This window comes from Protopterus annectens, chromosome 13.part0 (genome assembly GCF_019279795.1).
Source record: "Protopterus annectens isolate FY-2018-M chromosome 13.part0, PAN1.0, whole genome shotgun sequence".
In the NCBI taxonomy this organism is placed as follows: Eukaryota; Metazoa; Chordata; order Ceratodontiformes; family Protopteridae; genus Protopterus; species Protopterus annectens.
In genome coordinates, this window is record NC_056747.1 from 1,020,203,125 (window position 1) to 1,020,217,046 (window position 13,922).

The 13,922-nt window shown below is 48.9% G+C and overlaps 1 protein-coding gene across 1 annotated transcript in view; it reads right to left on the reverse strand.

The window, feature by feature from the left end:
* Positions 1 to 13,922, reverse strand: part of CASC3 (CASC3 exon junction complex subunit) — a 1,214,789-nt gene that overhangs the window by 989,552 nt on the left and 211,315 nt on the right. The gene's annotated exons all lie outside the window — the stretch shown is intronic.

The following is a 13,922-nucleotide window of genomic DNA, read 5'->3' on the forward strand; positions in this document are numbered from 1 at the left end:
TCAGTGGTCCCAAGTAGGTACTGGTGCTCTTCTAGGTGGTCTAATATTCTTTGCCCCTCTGAGGTACTGTCATAGTAGAGGATGTGAAAAAATAAGAGGATCCGTACTGTAATGAGCTGAAATGGCAGAGGCATGGATTTTAATAGATGAAAAGGATAGGCCTTTGTCCAACATCTCAGTCAGGTATTGCAAAATCTGAGGTATATTAGGGACCAGTGGTTCGAGCCCTTGTGCCTGGTTCCAAGCACAGAATCTCTTCCATTTTTCTGCATAAGATTTCCTAGTGCTGGGCCTCCTGGCTTCCAAAATTACATCCAGAACAGCTTTAGAGAGAGGTGCAGTCTGAGTGGCTACGTTATCTGCCATGCTGCCAGGTTTAAGGTTCTGAGTTGACTGTGCAGAATCTGATTGTTTTGCTGTGTCTGAAGATGAGTGATTTGAGGTAGAGGCCAAGGTGGGCCTTGAGACAAAGTTTTTAGGATTGGGTACCAGTGCTGGTGGGGAACCCCTGATTAAAGTAATAAGGTCTTCGGCCATTTTAAGCATCTGTTTCTTTGGCATGGCTGACTGTTCTGGAGAATGCTGCACTTGTTTCCTTGTCTTTAATGGTGTTTTTGACTTTGCCTTTGCTGCCGTAGTAGCCTTAACTGTAAGCTGTGAAGGTCTGAAAACACCCTCAGAAGCCGATGCCTGCTCAGCGGCTCCGGACCCATCTGAGGGTATAGTTTCTGTAGGCCCAATACTTTGAGTTTCCACAGGCCTCGTTGTCGCCATGTGGTTGTCGGTTAGGGCCTGTGGCTCTGAGGTAGCGGGTGTCAGGGGCTGCGAAAGCACCTCACTGAGAACTGGCGACTGGCCTAGGAGAGGCTTCGTCATCGGATTTGGACCTCGGATGCCTGTCTTTTTCTTTGTCTTTGCGTTTTTTATACATTCCGGTCGTCTGTTGTTCCGACGGCATTATATAATTAAATCTTCGTCCAAAATAATGTAAAGCAAAATCAAACAGACGTTTAATAGTACGTTTATTGAATCTAGCACAAAACCGACAACTAGTAACGTCGTGGTCAGGGGCTAGGCAAGGAATGCAGTAAGAGTGAAAATCCTTACGAGGTATTTGCTTCCCACAAGAAATACAATTATTAACTTTTACTGACATTGGTCTGGAGCAAGAAAAAGTTTCCCCAACAAGGTACTTAGCTTTATTGAAGACTTCAGTTCTGAAACTCAATTTTGAAAATCTCAGGAGTCGGCCGACCGGCACTTGCGAACTGCTTTTGCTTCGGGCACCACGCGGCAAGAAAGACGGAGAAAATGGCATCGGTTGCAGCTTTTATACCCCTGGTGCACTGACGTCAGGGAAGAGGCGACAGTAACCGACGCCGGACCATGACTTTGGAACTCGGGCCGACTGCGGGTCGCCTGCCAGAAGGATAACCCAAGTGTAATGACTGCAACAGTGAAACACGATGAGCATCTGTATATAACAAACCCCTAACCTCCAGATCCTCCAGGAAGGGGGAAGACGGGCAGGTAAGTAAGAATGTGAGGTGAGATGGACTACATACGTCTAACGTTATGGTGAGTACATAACTTCCTGATGTTATGTAGTCCCATCTCGCCTACATTCTTACCCGTGGGACAGCTTCCCTAGCACCTACACCCTGGGTGGCTCATCGGAAAATACTCCTGAGTACTGTGGAGCCGAAGGATGACCTGCCCCTAGAAACCACGTCCAATTTGTAATGAGAAACAAATGTGTGAGAAGCCCAAGTAGCTGCAGCACATATATCATCCATTGACAACCTGGCCTGATAGGCTGTAGATGTCAAAACAACCCAAGTAGAATGAGCCTTGATTGGAAATGGCAGATCTTTTCCTCCCACCTGGTAGGCGAGCGAGATGCAATTAGATATCCATCTGGATATGATGACCTTGGAAACCGGGGACCCAATTTTGTTATCCGCAAAGGAGACAAATAGTTGATCTGATTTCCGGATATCTTTTGTTCGGTGCAAATAGAAGCACAACTGTCTACGTATATCCAATTGATGGAATTTAAATTCTGCCTTGTTTGAAAATTGCGGAAAGAATACAGGCAACTCAATGGATTGATTAAGATTAGACACGGAAGCCACTTTAGGAAGAAAGAAAGGGTTTGGTCTAAGAGAAACCCTGTCCTTATTCAAGATTAAGTATGGGGGTTTAATAGAGAGGGCTTGAATTTCTGAAACTCGCCTTGCTGAGGTGATTGCTATTAAGAAGGCTGTTTTCCATGTCAAGAACTTCAATTCACAGGTAGCTGCAGGCTCGAAAGGTGGTGAAGTAACGGCTTGTAGGACAAAATTGAGATCCCAGGGCATGACAGGTTCGGAGACCGGGGGACAGAGTAACAGAGTACCCTTCAGGAAAGCCTTGCAGAGTCTATGAGCCATAAGACTTGGCTCATTAGCCTCATGAAAATTAGAGATCGCAGCCAAATGAACTTTGATGGTAGCTGATGCAGAATCCTGATGGAAGAGCATAGACAAAAACTCCAGGACTGAAGCAATTGGAGCTGTGTACGGATCAATGCTTGGGTATACACCCAAATAGAAAACCTCTTCCATTTGCTGGAATAACTCTTCCTAGTAGATGGCTTATGAGAGGAAGATAGGATGTGAACCACTTCCGGTGAAAATTCATGAAGCCTGACTAATGACGGAGGTGGAGCAGCCAGGCTGTCAGCCAGAGGGTCATCAGAGAGGGGTGGAACTGTCCCGACATGTGTGTCAGTAAATCTGGTTGAGGGTCCAGAATCCAAGGAGTGTCCACAATGTATGGTTGAAGAAAAGGGAACCAGACTGGACGAGGCCAGTGTGGAGCAATCAGAATTATAGTGCTTCCCAAGGATTGCGCTTTCTGAATTACCCTTGACAGCAACGGAAACGGAGGGAAAGCATAAAGCATACTGGAGGGCCAATCGTGGACCAGAGCGTCCCTGGGTGACTCCCCCTGTGAGGGGATCAGCGTGAAGTAGTTGCTGCATTTGGCATTGAGTGGGCTGGCAAAAAGGTTGCAGCAAGGTTGACCCCATTTGCTGAAGATTCGTTCTGCAACTAGACGATTCAGGGACCACTCGTAAGGCATCAGAATAGCTCTGCTTAGCCTGTCCGCAATCACGGTGGACTTCCCCGGAATGTGCGTTGCCACCAGAAAACGTTGGGAACTTACTGCCCACTGCCACACTCGCATGGCCTCTCTGCACAGGGGGCAAGACCTGGTTCCCCCTTGCTTGTTTAGATATCACACTACCCGACATGTTGTCTGAGTGTATTGCAATTGTCCCTAGAGGTAGAAAACTCTGAAGTGCCTGCAACGCAAGTAGCACCGCTCTCATCTCTAGGACGTTGATATGCAGATGTATCTCGTGATCTTGCCACGTGCCTTGGACTGTCCTGCCAAGATAATGCCCCCCCCCCCCAATCTGGGAGGCGTCCATGGTCACTGTGGCAACCGGAATGGGTGGAACAAAGTCTTCCCCCGTCCAAATTATTGGTGCAAAGCCACCAACTGAGGTCTTGTTTGCATCTGTCCATGAGTAAAATGGGGTGAGAAAGTGGAAATTTTTGGAAAGACCATTGAACAAAGGGAAGCCATTGGAGAAGTCTCATGTGCAATCTCGCTAGAGGGACCAACATGATTGTTGCTGCCATGGTACCCAGAAGTTGGAGAACCCATCTTGCCTTTACTTTCCTGATGGGCATCAGGGTGTGTATTTGCTGTTGTAGGATTCTGATCCTCTCCAGCGGTAAAAATGCTCGCATTCGAATGGTGTCTAACTCTGAGCCTATAAAGGTGACACGCTGCGAGGGCAACAAGGCAGATTTTTCCCAATTTAATGTTATGCCCAACTGTTGACAAAGAGTGATGGTAGCGTCCCTGGTTTGGATCAGTTGATGCCTGGTGGGGGCGGTAAGAAGCCAGTCGTCCAGATACGGAAACACCTGGAATCCTTGACATCTCACGTGAGCCGTCACCACTGCCATACACTTGGTGAATACCCTGGGGGCTGTGGTGAGACCAAAGGGCAGTGCTCGAAATTGAAAATGACTGGCTCCCAGCCGGAAGCGTAGGTGACTCCTGGATGTCCTGCCCATCTTTACATGGTAGTAAGCATCCTTGAGGTCAATGGAGCACATCCATACCTCTTCTCCCAACAATGGAAGAATCGATTGCAGTGTGACCATATGGAACTTGGACTTCTGTACATAGTTGTTTAGTTGGCTGAAATCTAATATGGGTCTCAGGTCCCCTGTTCTTTTCGGCACCAAAAAGAATTTTGAGTAAGTCCCTAATCCGATCTTGTCTGAGGGGACACTCTGGATGGCTCCTTTTTCTAGCAGCTTTGAAACCTCTAAGGCTGCTTGATCCCTTTGAGTGGGTGGAACGTTTGGGATATTTTTGATTGATGGGGGGTCTGATATGAACGGAATGAGGTAACCTCCGGAAATTATTCGTAATACCCATCGGTCCTGGGTGATGCTTTTCCAGGCTTCCGGATATAAAGAAATTCAACCCGACTGGCTCCGGATAAGCACAGCCGGGCACACCCTCAGGAACGAGAGTAGGGAGAGCCGCGAAAGGAATCGCGGTCTTCTGAATTGCAGGGGCCCCCTCTGCCTCTAGGGTGGCGTCTCCCTGAATAACCTCCCCCTCCCCTGCCTCTGGAGGGGGACTCGCCTTGTGCAGCAGGAAAAAACTTCTGTGATTTCTTGAACCACATCTTCCCACCCCACTGGGCCGTGGGGTAAGGCCTAGAAGGAAGGGAAAAACAGACCCCTACGGCAGACAGGGTCTTTCCCTCTTGCTTGCACCTGGTGAGAGTGTCTTTCACTTTGGTTCCAAACAAGGAAGAACCGTCAAAGGGGGAGTCAGTGAAGGAAGACTTGAAGGCCTCTGCAAAGTGACACAGGCGCAGCCAGGCTTGCCTCCTAAGGGCGACTCCTGAACTTGCTGCCCTACTCACTCCCTCGGCTGCATACGAAATGAGCTGCATGGAGTTGACAATGGAGTTGAGGGTAGACACCTGGGTGTTAACCGTCTGGGCCACCGCCTCAGGGACGTTACCCACAAGAGTATCTCCTAACTCTTTGAGGAGATCTCTCTGGAGCCGAGTGAAATGAGACAGATAATTCAGCGACTGTAAGGTAAAGGTTGCTGACGAGAGGGTACGCTTCCCGTACCGTTCCATGGTCCTAGACTCCTTGTTAGGAGTATGGACGGAGGAAGAGGTCTCTGCTACTTCCTTCTGAGTGGCCGCCATCACCATGGCATTTACAGGGACTCCTTTGGATAAGAGCCCCTTACCCTGGGGAGCAGAAAGAAACTTGTTGGGGCGCCTGTGTACGGTGCTCCACAGAATCAGGGTTTTCCCACATCCTTCGACAAATTAAATCAAGTAGCTCATCGAAGGGTGGGGACACCCAGGAGGCAGAGGACTAAGCACCAAAGGCCTTAAGGAAGACAGACTCCACCTTGGAAGGGGTTTTGGACGGCCAGTCACCTCTTTGCTTCAGTATCTCCAGGATGTTGGAGAAGGAATCATCATCGGAGGATGACTTGGGGGACCCCTCCGATTCCTTGAGGTCAGTATCAGAAGTGAGGGACTCATCCTGGAAGTCTATGTGCTTCCTCTTGCATGTCTTCTTTCTAGGGGGCTCCTCAGGCACGAACTCTGAAGGGCCCTCAGAAAGTTGGGGACCACTCGTGGGAGTATCCCTAGGCCTTGGTACTCTGCTGTCCCTGGATAGGTGATGGTCAGAGGCTCTCTACGGAGTGGTAGGGGACAAAGTGACCGATCCGCCTGATGTAGCTGACGATCTGGCCAGCACAGTCCGCATGGCCTGAAAGGCTGGTCCCCCAGAGTCCGAGGACCGGCCCGCCTCCGACACCACGGCAGGAGTCGGAATTCCCCGAGCCGAAGCACCGAGAGGGAGGCTCTGAAACGAAATATGTCCCGAGATGTCCCCGTTGGGCCCGACTGAAGAATCTCGAGTCCCGATCCCCAAGGATGGAGCCCAAGGGGTCGGAGCCGATGTCGGCACCGATGGAGCCGGAGGGGCCATCGGAACCAGACTAGCAACATCACATGGCGTGGAACAATCCGGCTCCGAAGACAGAGATGCGCTCGGAGGAGGAATGGTCGAAGCAGGGGGTCGTGACGGGCTCCGGAGCCGACTGGGCCGGAGCCGAAAACAATTTCGCCAAAACTGGTGACTGGAGAAGCCTCTGGAACACCCTATCAACATCCATATACGAAAGAGTTGTGGAGGATTTCGAGGACAGGGAGGGAGATCGAGATCTCCTCTCAGGAGAAGCTGGTCTGAGACTGGGCGATCGGCTCCGAAGAGGTTCCAATATAACCGGAGCCGATGCCGGTTCCATCACCACCGACACTTCCTGCGGCCCCGAGGACAGTGGAGCCGAGGAGGTCGATGCAATTTATGTGACTTTCTCCGGAGGCTCCGATGAAACTGATGGAGCTGGAGATCTCTTTTTAGACTTAGATGATTTCGATTTAGCGCTGGGAGAAGACTCTTAAGACCTCTTGCTGTGAGGCGGCAAACCTGAGGCAAACATACACTTTCCAAATCGGTCAATCAACCAAGACTCTCTACTCAGGGGATGGACCAAGGAGCTCTGCTACACTAGCTTGTTCTTAGTAGCAGCGGCCACCACAATAGCATGAACGGGGAGACCCCTTTACTCCAAAAAGCCTTATTGTGGGGACGGAGGAATTTGTTCACCTTTTTGGGTACTGGGTCTACGGTGTCCGGCTCCCTCCAAGCCTTGCTGGTGATGAGATCCACAAACTCGTCAACAGAAGGGGGCACTCGGGTAGAAGATGGGCTGGTCATGAAGGCCTTCAGAAACACGGACTCCTCCAAAGACAGGGTGGGAGAAGACCAACCGCCTCTTTGCTTGAGAATTTCAAGGATGTCCCCAAAGGACACTTCCTCAGAGGGCAGCATAGAGGACCAGTCTCTCTCCTTGAAATCCATGTCCTCATTGAGAGGCTCTCTAAGAGTATCCAGGTGCCTCCTCTTACACATTCTCTTCCAAGGTAGGGTTCCTCCATGGTGGGCTCTGGGGATGACTCAGAAGAGACAGGAACCCCGAGTGGGGCAGTGTCCATCTGAAGACAATCATGGGAGCTCTGACCCTGGAAGAATAAGGCCTTACCACTCAAAGCAGAAAGGAGCTGGAGAGGACCTAAAGATAAATGAGAAGTGACTGCCAAGCTGGAGAAGGTCCTCTCTACCACCAGGAAGGCCGATGGACTGGACGACTCTCCCATCTCCTCTCCCATGGCTGCAGCCACCCAGGAAGGGAGAAGGGACCCCGACGCAGTCCAGAACCCCCCAGAATATATAGGCACTGAGCTGTCGAGTACCAAAAACCCCAGGGGAAGGGAAAGTACAGTTTTGTACCTACCATAAATGTAGATGTCCGATAGGCATGCATCTGCAGTCCTTACAAATGGGTTGTCCTGTCGTCAGGCAGCCCTTCGGTCGGCCGGATTCCAAAGTCTGGGTCTGGCCTCGGCTGGTGTCGCACTTCACCCGACGTCATAGCGGCAGTTCTTCGGGTATAAAGGCATCAGCCGACGCCATTTTCCTCAGTGTTTCTTGCCCCAGATGCCAGGTGCCCTCTAGGAAGGCTAAATTTGGATAAATGCAAATGGTTCCAAATAGAAGAGAGCAAACAAAAAATAAGCATGTATGTACATATATACAAACAAATACACCATAATAGATTCCCCCAGCTAGCTACAAGATGGGCAAATACCCTAGGAGTACCACAGAGGGGAAGGAGGGTGGGTAATCCTGACTGCAGATGCATGCCTATCGGACATCTACATTTATGGTAGGTACAAAACTGTACTATGTCCTTCAAGGATGCATCTGCAGTCCTTACAAATGGGTAGAATACCATAGCCAAACTGGGGGAGGAGGAGAAATAAGATTATGGTGTAGTTAAGATCCCTTGCAAAACAGCAGTGGCAAAACCTGCTCGGGATCTGGAGTATAAAGGTAAATTATAATGCTTGGCAAATGTATGCACGGAGCTCCAAGTAGCAGCCTCTAAAATGTCTCTGGTAGCCACTCCTTGTAGAAAAGCTGTGGTAGTGGCTGTAGCCCTTGTAGAGTGAGGCCTGATGTTTTCTGGAGTTTTCTTCCCATGGTAGGAGTAACAAAATCTAATGCAATTTCCTATCCACTTAGAGATTGTTTGTTTTGAAATTGCTTTTCCTTCCATTCCTGTTGCATATGCTACCAGTAGCTGGTCAGTTTTTCTATTGCTCTTGGTCCTGTCCAGGTAGTAACGTAATTGCCTATGTACATCCAAGGTATGCAACAGTCTTTCTCCCCTGTTCTGTGGGTTGGGGAAGAATGTAGGTAGGTGGATAGCTTGATTTAAAGATACCCTGGAGACCACCTTTGGCATAAAAGTAGGATTAGTTCTCATGGACACTCTATCTTGATGGAAGATCAGGAAGGGCTGTACTGCTATTAATGCCTGTAGCTCAGATACCCTTCTTGCTGAAGTGATTGCAAGCAGGAAAGCAGTTTTCCATGATAAGTATTGTAATTCTGCTGTTGCTGCTGGTTCGAAAGGAGGGAGTGTCAACTTTTCTAGCACAAAGTTCAAGTCCCATGCTGGCAATGGTGGCTTCCTAGGTGGTTTTACATTTTTAATTCCTCTCAGAAACTGCCTGAGCAGAGGATGTGAGAAGACTGGAGGATCCAAGTTGTATTCTGCTGAAATAGCTGGTGCATGAATCTTAATGGAAGAATAGGACAGGCCGTTGTGGAAGAGCTCTGCCAAGTATTCCAGGATGTTAGCTATGTTTACCAGTGACACATTCTCTCCTTTTGCAGTACTCCAAATGAGATATCTCTTCCATTTTGCTGAATAATTTTTTCTTGTTGAGGGTCTGCGAGCCTCCAAGATAATGTCTAACTCTTTGAGATAAATCTGGGTTATTTGGTCTTATGCAATGTTCCAGGCAGCCAGCTGTAGTGTTTTCAGGTTTGGATGCAGGGTTTTGAAGTTGTTCTGTGTTAACAGCAAGGGAACTAGGGGCAGAGGCCATATTTGTTCCCGAGACATACTCCTCAGTAATGGGTACCAATGTTGCCTTGGCCAGTCTGGAGCTATCAGGATGATCCTTGGACGGTCTTCTTTGATCTTCAATAGCACCTTGTGCATCAAAGGAAGAGGTGGGAATGCATATGCTGTCAGGTTTTTCCAAATGAAAGATAGGGAGTCCACTTTCCAAGCAAGTGGGTGGTACGTCCATGTGCAGAATTTTTTCAGTTGGTGATTGTGTGGGGATGCAAATAAGTCTATTTCTGGTAGTCCCCATTTCCCTGTAATGGTTTTGAAGATGTCCGGATGCAGCATCCATTCGTGGGCATCCGTGGTAGTTCTGCTTAGGATGTCTGCTAGTATATTTTCTTTTCCTGGCACAAAAATTGCTTGTAAGTGAATGTTGAAGCTCAGTGCCACATTTCAGAGGTCCATTGCCATCCGGCATAGAGGGTACGAATGTGTGCCTCCCTGTTTGTTGATGTACCACATAACTGTGGTGTTGTCCGTCCTTATCAGCAGTTGACCCTGTCGAAGAAATGGTCTGAATGCCTGAATTGCCAGTTTTACTGCCAGCATTTCCTTTTGATTTATGTGTAGGTGCAGCTGGTCTTGAGTCCATAAGCCTTGTATGCACTTGTCCAGCATGTGTGCCCCCCAACCGAGGTCTGAGGCGTCTGTTGTGATGGTTTGGCTTGGTTGAGTGCTGTGGAAGGGCAGTCCCTTGTTTGATTGACAGGCCTGAGCCCACCATTGGAATTCTTGCTTCAGGCATAGAATTATTGGAATTTGGGTTTCTAGGCTGTGCTTGTGCTGAGACCATAAATTCCTTAGGTACCACTGTAACTTTCTCATATGTAGTCTGGCATGTGGAATCAATATTATGCAGGATGCCATGTAACCGAGAGCTTGCAAGACTTTTCTTGCTGTTAGCTGGTTCTGCTTTGTTAATGCCATGAAGTAGAAAGGGAGTTGCTCCTGTTTTTCTACTGTCAGGAATGCCATTTGTTTTGATGTGTCCAGATCTGCACCCAAGAAGGTTATCCTTTGGGATGGTATCAGCCTTGACATTTTTATATTGACTGTGTATCCCAGGGCTTGTAGTAGATGAATGACCCTTTGCAAATCTTTTGTTAATTTGTTTTTGTTGTCCGCTTGTAACAGGCAGTCGTCCAGGTAAGGGTAAATTTGAATTCCCTGAAGCCTGCAATGAGCAATTACTGATGCCAGGCATTTCGTGAATACTCTGGGCGCAGTAGATAAGCCAAAGGGCAATGCTGAGAATTGATAATGCTCTGATCCTGCAAGAAATCTGAGGTATCTTCTGCAATTTGGTCGTATGGGGACGTGCAGGTATGCCTCCTTGAGATCTAGAGTTACCAGCCAAGACTCCTTGCCCAGCATGGGAAGAAGCTGCTGTAGTGTCAGCATTTTGAATTTTGGAACAATGAGGTATGTGTTTAAAGCGGACAGGTCGAGAATAGGCCTCCATTGGTTTTCTTTTCTTGGTACCAGGAAGAGTCTGGAATAAAATCCTTGCCCTTGTTCCATAGATGGTACCCTTTCTACAGCTCTCATCCTTAGTGAGTTATTTGTTCTAGAGCTTCTGTCTTCTGATTTGGAGGTAGGTTTGGCATTCCTCTCTTCCTCGGTACAGTATGGAAGTGAAACCTGTAACCTTGGTCTATTGTCTGTAAAATCCATTTGTCTCCTGTGATGTAATGCCAGTTTACTGAAAATAAGGCTAGCTTCCCGCCTAAGGGTGCCTCTAGTTGTTCCCTGGTAGGTGGTGCCAGAGCCAAGTCACTGTGATTGTCCTGTGGAAGTGGTGGTGGCTGGATCTGTGGCTGTACCTCGCTGGTTGTTAGCCTGCCACTGACGTCCCCTGTAGGCACCTCTGGATTGACCCCTGCCTCTTGAGAGTCTATTCCTGCCTCTCGGAGCTCTGGAGGTGTCTGGAAAGGACCAATTCTTGGAAGGCCAGTTCCTGCTAAACCTTGGAGGCTGGACCTGCAAGAAATCCTTGACTGTCTGGACAGATTTTGCTTTATCTTCCACCTTCTTCAGCACCTGCTGTGCAGGGGAGCCAAACAAATTAAGCTTATCCATGGGAGCATCTAGGAGCTTTGATTTAACATGGTCTGGTAAGGACTGTTCTTTTAACCATGCATGTCTTCTGATCACTGTGCCAGTCATGGCTGAAGCCTCCAGTGCATCATAGCCGCATTTTAAGGAATGATTACTGACCTGCTGAATGTTATGTACCATTTCCTGTACAGATTTTTTGTCTAATGGTTCATCCGAGGACAGTTTTTTAGTTAACTGGTCTAACATAAATTCCTGATACTGAATCATGTGGAATTGACAGTTCAAGGCCCTAGCTGAAAGAGTAGCAGAAGTGTAAACTTTTTTACCCCATCTCTCTAAGGCCCTAGATTCCCTTTCAGAGGGAGGTTTTTGGTAGAGGTAGCTGCTACAGCCTTGGGTCCCTGGGAGATAGTTTCGGGATCTGCAAAAGGGGCCTTATACAAATGATAATGTGTAGTACCTATCGGGCTTAGCAGGGGCCGGAGGGAGAGAATCAGGAGCAGTACAAGCATCATTAAAAGCATCATCCACAACAGTAAGTACTGGAGGAATGGCTAAAGGCCTATGCTGTGGCAAATGCAAAAAGGTTCTAAGCCTTTTCCTAGAGTCTGAAAAATCCTGGCCCTGCCATTGAAATTGTTCCCTCATAGCATGCAAGGTTTCCCCAAAAGAAAATTCCTCAGGCGGAGAGGCAGAAGGAATGGACTCTTCTGCATCAGAGTCCTCATAAGGAGAAAAAGGGGCCTCTGGAGGGTTTGAATTATCTGATTCATCAGAGGAGCCATCTGAAGAAACTGGCTCAGGGGGCTCTACTCTAGTCCTCTTCTCTGGAGGAGGGTGAGAGGCCCTGTCTGGATGAGGTTGGCATCCCCGGATCAAAGAAATGAGATCCTCTGCTAGACTAAACATTTGTGAACTAGAACTGGGCCTGTGAGAGGGGGTCTTAGCAGGCACAGTTTTGGTAGTTTTTGCTGCTTTAGCCCTGGCAAAGGCCTTAATCGACATGGATGCAGGAGGCCTAGCAGCTCCACGTGCAGGGGTAGAAATATCCAAAGGGATAGTATCGGATAAATCCTGTGAACCTGCAAGAGCAGGTGGGATTTCAGTAGCAGATACAGCCAAGCTGGATGAGGCCTCTGTAAGTGGAAAGCTTTCGGCCGAAGGAAGAACCATGGACTCTTTCAGCCGAAACCGAGACACTCGTGGTGGGCTTAACCGCGGTTTCGGCCGAAACCGTGGACCGCGAGTGTCGGTCCTTTTCCTTGCGTTTTTTAGAAATTTGCGTAGTCGGAGTATCCGACAGCATAATGTAAGCAAAAGCGGAGCCGAAAAACTCTTCAGCAAATTCCGACCGACGTCTAAGCGTTCGTCGGTTGAAAGAAGCACAGGCTAGACAAGCTGCTACGCGTGGTCTGGGCCTAAGCAAGGTAAGCAGTAAGAGTGGAAATCTTTATGAGGTATTTGTTTCCCACAATTTAAACAGTTATTCACTTTTTCTGACATTGGCTGAGGCAAGAAAGAGTCCCCAATGGGGTACTTAGCTTTTTAGAAGTCTTCGGTACTTGTAGTAGTAATCTCTGGTTCTGACCGACCGGCACTTGCGAACAGCTTCTGCTTCGGGCGCCACGCGGCAAGAAAGACTGAGGAAAATGGCGTCGGCTGACGCCTTTATACCCGAAGAACTGCCGCTATGACGTCGGGTGAAGTGCGACACCAGCCGAGGCCAGACCCAGACTTTGGAATCCGGCCGACCGAAGGGCTGCCTGACGACAGGACAACCCATTTGTAAGGACTGCAGATGCATCCTTGAAGGACATCAGTCCGAAAATTCAGGATCCAAACCCACCCCCAGAGAACCCGGACCAGCCTCACAATGACAAAGCACAGCTTATTCCGAAGGCAGCACAACACAGCCGGGCAAGGGACTGTGACAGTCGAGAAGGGAGGTATCCCAGACACCAAAAGCCTCTCCCTTTAAATGCTCTGGTCCTGATGCTCCAAAACTGGACGGATCAGAAGAGGGCAGTGGAATTCTATGGGTGGGGAAAGATCCCTTGGCCATCTGGGCTGGGGAAGACAAACCCAACTCAATTTGGGCCTTGAGGAAGCTCATCATCATCCTATTCATATCTGAAAGTAACAGACTTTTGGAGGATCTGCAGGATGAAGATGAATGGCCCAACCTAGCTGGGGATCCTGCTTTGGATCTGATAGATCTGTGGTCCCATGAAAGGGACCAGCTCCAATGTCTCGGATTTGATTTTCTGGAGGATCTGGAGGGAAGCTGTCTATGACTATTGGCTCAGACAATGCACTCTGATCAGACGGTCTGGCAGGATCCGACAACTTGGATGGTGCGCCGGACAGATCCGACTATGGAATCAGATCTGAGAGGGCTTACGCCAAACTGGATCAGAGTGCCCCCGAGTTGCCGAGACCCCAGAACAGAGGGGCTGATCTAAGGCTCTCAGAGAGGAAGAGCCCGGATCTGAAGCCACAGAGGCTGGACTCGGATCTGGGGATCTGCGATCCAAGAGCCTCACTTTTTCCAAGATTGAAGGAGGCCCTTTGGAAGGCAAAGGAGATCTCTTTTCGGAATCCTGAGAGGGCTTGGTGGGAAATTCTGATGGCAGGGGACCACCCTGAGCCAAGCCCTTGAGAAGCAATTTGTTGTGGAGCTCCATTAAGAGCCTTGGGGTTGA